This window comes from Schistocerca americana, unplaced genomic scaffold, assembly GCF_021461395.2.
Source record: "Schistocerca americana isolate TAMUIC-IGC-003095 unplaced genomic scaffold, iqSchAmer2.1 HiC_scaffold_229, whole genome shotgun sequence".
Lineage (NCBI taxonomy): Eukaryota > Metazoa > Arthropoda > Insecta > Orthoptera > Acrididae > Schistocerca > Schistocerca americana.
In genome coordinates, this window is record NW_025725938.1 from 7,501 (window position 1) to 12,500 (window position 5,000).

The 5,000-nt window shown below is 52.2% G+C and overlaps 1 non-coding gene across 1 annotated transcript in view; it reads right to left on the reverse strand.

Annotated features, from left to right (window-relative positions):
- The window catches only part of LOC124575262, a 1,910-nt gene extending 1,118 nt beyond the window's left edge, over positions 1-792 (reverse strand). Inside the window, exon 1 of the ribosomal RNA XR_006972374.1 lies at positions 1-792. This exon is cut by the window's left edge and continues 1,118 nt beyond it. This is a non-coding gene — a ribosomal RNA (small subunit ribosomal RNA).
- Between the last annotated feature and the right edge of the window lie 4,208 nt (positions 793-5,000).

Genomic DNA, 5,000 nt, shown 5'->3' on the forward strand with positions numbered 1-5,000 from the left:
GCAACGGGGTCCGCCTCGGGACGCACGAGCACGCACGAGGCGCGTCGCACGCCTTCGGCTCGCCCCACCGGCAGGACGTCCCACGATACATGCCAGTTAAACACCGACGGGCGGTGAACCAACAGCGTGGGACACAAATCCAACTACGAGCTTTTTAACCGCAACAACTTTAATATACGCTATTGGAGCTGGAATTACCGCGGCTGCTGGCACCAGACTTGCCCTCCAATAGATACTCGTTAAAGGATTTAAAGTGTACTCATTCCGATTACGGGGCCTCGGATGAGTCCCGTATCGTTATTTTTCGTCACTACCTCCCCGTGCCGGGAGTGGGTAATTTGCGCGCCTGCTGCCTTCCTTGGATGTGGTAGCCGTTTCTCAGGCTCCCTCTCCGGAATCGAACCCTGATTCCCCGTTACCCGTTACAACCATGGTAGGCGCAGAACCTACCATCGACAGTTGATAAGGCAGACATTTGAAAGATGCGTCGCCGGTACGAGGACCGTGCGATCAGCCCAAAGTTATTCAGAGTCACCAAGGCAAACGGACCGGACGAGCCGACCGATTGGTTTTGATCTAATAAAAGCGTCCCTTCCATCTCTGGTCGGGACTCTGTTTGCATGTATTAGCTCTAGAATTACCACAGTTATCCAAGTAACGTGGGTACGATCTAAGGAACCATAACTGATTTAATGAGCCATTCGCGGTTTCACCTTAATGCGGCTTGTACTGAGACATGCATGGCTTAATCTTTGAGACAAGCATATGACTACTGGCAGGATCAACCAGGGAGCTGCGTCAACTAGAGCTGAGCAGCCGGCCGCCCGGGAGTGTGTCCCGGGGGCCCGCGCGAACACGCAAGCGTCCGCTCAATTATTCTGCAAACAGGAGGAGGCTGAGCTCCCCTGCACAATACACCTCGAAACCCTCTCAGGTCCCGGCGGCGCGCAGCGCCGTCCTAAGTACTTGGTCGGGTTCGAGAGAGGCGCAATCGCCCGGAGTTTGGCGAGTAGACGCTTTAGGTGCGACCACCCGTGCTCCCAACTGAGCTTGCCGCTGCCGACAGAGGCCCGGGAGCGTGCTGTCGTGGCATTGCCGGCGGGAGACAACACGCGCCACCTACGGTGACCGGCAGCTCCAACGCCAGCGCCACAGAAGGACAAAAGCCCCACTTGGGTGCCGAAGCGAACTCTCCCAGCACAGCGCACGCGCCAACACGTCCGCACAGCTGCGATACAAACCACCTGCGAGAACCGCAGAGGCGACCGAGCAGCAGACGGCGTCGCGGCGCCGAGCGCCGGGCGGCGGCGCATCCTCAGCGCACACAGTCCTCAATCGGACCAGCACACTGCAGATGTCCACCGCGCTTCGCACCGGGCCCGCGAGGACCTACTTTGGCCGCACGGCGCCGCGTGCAGGGTGCGCCGGCGCGCAGCTGCGCCGCCTGCCGCCTCCGTCGGCCGGCGCGCCTGCCACTGGCCGCCCCCACCAGCCGGCTGTAGCGCGTGCGCCCACGCACCGCGCGGCCAGCACGCCGGGAGGCCCCCCCTCACCGGCCGGGGACGGTCCCACCCAGCCACCGCCGCGTATCGCTTCACACCCAGATGCCATTCACGTTCGTGGGCATGGTGGGTATCGCTGGAACAACCGGTTGGTAGCTCAACCGATCGTCGCCATCACTGATTCACCTCTAGCGAGAACAACCGCACCACAACGGTTTACCAGTTGTTCATTTGCATAACGTCACCAGCAAACGTAGGCGTCCATCGCCATTTGCAAATTCAACGATTGTTGCATGCCTGTGTCAGGTGTCACGACACACTATGTCTGCCCACATACACGCAACAACATGTGCACGCTTCGCGAACACGTGGAAGGTGGCCCCCGTACGTATGCGATGTCCATTGCGCGAACGACTGTCAACCGGCCTCTGTCGCATGTCGCAGATGTGGAACGCAGTGCACCATGCTATCACGGTGTGTGAGAAGAGACGACTACGTCTGACAACACGCGCCACTACATCAACAGACGGCTCATGCTGATCGCCATCCAGGGCATACCACACTGCAATCCAGCTCTTATAGGGAGACGACACGTAGCTGAGTGCACAACATTTGGACCGCATGGTTCGCCGTTGTTGGCGCAGTCGTTGTACGGTCACATGTACCACGATGTATCATTCAGTACATGAGGACCAATGTGCAGTACAGTGTGTGATTTGGACGTACAACATCAGCGGACAGTTGACACAGGCCGTACCACAGCGTAGGCTAAGTGCTTCGCACATGCGAATGCCAATGAACAACTGCAAATGCCAATGAACAACTGCAAAGGGCATTGAGCATGTACGTCCTGCTGCCATCCACATTACAGTGTATAGCTGCAAGGTGTTTAACATGAAGCGATACACTGGGGACCGGGCAGTGCGAGTAGCAAACTATATTGCGGGGGTTGCAGTTAGGCAACACTACACTAATTTAACGCGTCGTATGACAATTACAGAGCAGGTTAAGGCCCAACGTGTGTTGGGTTAAGGCCCAACGTGTGTTGGGTTAAGGCCCAACGTGTGTTGGGTTAAGGCCCAACGTGTGTTGGGTTAAGGCCCAACGTGTGTTGGGTTAAGGCCCAACGTGTGTTGGGTTAAGGCCCAACGTGTGTTGGGTTAAGGCCCAACGTGTGTTGGGTTAAGGCCCAACGTGTGTTGGGTTAAGGCCCAACGTGTGTTGGGTTAAGGCCCAACGTGTGTTGGGTTAAGGCCCAACGTGTGTTGGGTTAAGGCCCAACGTGTGTTGGGTTACGTTAAGGGGCAATGTGGGTTACGTTAAGGGGCAATGTGGGTTACGTTAAGGGGCAATGTGGGTTACGTTACGGCGCAATATAGGTTACGTTACGGCGCAATATAGGTTACGTTAAGGCGCAATATCGGTTACGTTAAGGCGCAATACAGGTTACGTTAAGGCGCAATACAGGTTACGTTAAGGCGCAATACAGGTTACGTTAAGGCGCAATACAGGTTACGTTAAGGCGCAATACAGGTTACGTTAAGGCGCAATGCAGGTTACGTTAAGGCGCAATACAGGTTACGTTAAGGCGCAATACAGGTTACGTTAAGGCGCAATACAGGTTACGTTAAGGCGCAATACAGGTTACGTTAAGGCGCAATACAGGTTACGTTAAGGCGCAATACAGGTTACGTTAAGGCGCAATACAGGTTACGTTAAGGCGCAATACAGGTTACGTTAAGGCGCAATACAGGTTACGTTAAGGCGCAATACAGGTTACGTTAAGGCGCAATACAGGTTACGTTAAGGCGCAATACAGGATACGTTAAGGCGCAATACAGGTTACGTTAAGGCGCAATACAGGTTACGTTAAGGCGCAATACAGGTTACGTTAAGGCGCAATACAGGTTACGTTAAGGCGCAATACAGGTTACGTTAAGGCGCAATACAGGTTACGTTAAGGCGCAATACAGGTTACGTTAAGGCGCAATACAGGTTACGTTAAGGCGCAATACAGGTTAGGTTAAGGCGCAATACAGGTTAGGTTAAGGCGCAATACAGGTTAGGTTAAGGTACGACATAGGTTAGGTTAAGGTACGACATAGGTTAGGTTAAGGTACGACATAGGTTAGGTTAAGGTACGACATAGGTTAGGTTAAGGTACGACATAGGTTAGGTTAAGGTACGACATAGGTTAGGTTAAGGTACGACATAGGTTAGGTTAAGGTACGACATAGGTTAGGTTAAGGTACGACATAGGTTAGGTTAAGGTACGACATAGGTTAGGTTAAGGTACGACATAGGTTAGGTTAAGGTACGACATAGGTTAGGTTAAGGTACGACATAGGTTAGGTTAAGGTACGACATAGGTTAGGTTAAGGTACGACATAGGTTAGGTTAAGGTACGACATAGGTTAGGTTAAGGTACGACATAGGTTAGGTTAAGGTACGACATAGGTTAGGTTAAGGTACGACATAGGTTAGGTTAAGGTACGACATAGGTTAGGTTAAGGTACGACATAGGTTAGGTTAAGGTACGACATAGGTTAGGTTAAGGTACGACATAGGTTAGGTTAAGGTACGACATAGGTTAGGTTAAGGTACGACATAGGTTAGGTTAAGGTACGACATAGGTTAGGTTAAGGTACGACATAGGTTAGGTTAAGGTACGACATAGGTTAGGTTAAGGTACGACATAGGTTAGGTTACGGTACGACATAGGTTAGGTTACGGTACGACATAGGTTAGGTTACGGTACGACATAGGTTAGGTTACGGTACGACATAGGTTAGGTTACGGTACGACATAGGTTAGGTTACGGTACGACATAGGTTAGGTTACGGTACGACATAGGTTAGGTTACGGTACGATATAGGTTAGGTTACGGTACGATATAGGTTAGGTTAAGGTACACATTGTTGTAAGGAAAGGTTTAATGGGGGGCGGGGCGGGGCGGCCGGTTTGTTGATTGTGATTATAGTAAGTGGATGCCTGCGGCATCATCTGATTTGCCACGTCAGGATGCACCTTTGGCTCATGACAGGCGGCGCTCTCATTCCATGCTTGTGGCAGACCTGTGTCTTTCATTCCTGCCATTGTTTGTGTGCTGTGAGAGGAGGCAGTATTGTGATGTTGGGTGCACCCCTGTGTAGGACATGTGTGGGTGTTGGTGGCTTGGCTGAGCAATGGTGGTTGTCGGGTGGGTGGGATATTCTGTTTTCTGAGTGGACCTCCCAGTCTGGTTATGACAGTGTGGATTGTCTAATGTGGCGGAGAGGATGCACTGGGTGTTGTTCCATGCTGGTGCTTACATATTGTCTGTGTGCGTGTTACAGGCAGAGAGTAGTGCGTGATAAGGGTGTGTGGCTGACGTGTGGTTGTGATTGTGAGCAGAGTCTTTCAGCATGTATACGGACAGTTGTATACATTATCTGTATTCTGATGGCTCTATCTATTACTAATCAGCGCCGTGTATACGTTTAATCCGGTTCCAGTCGA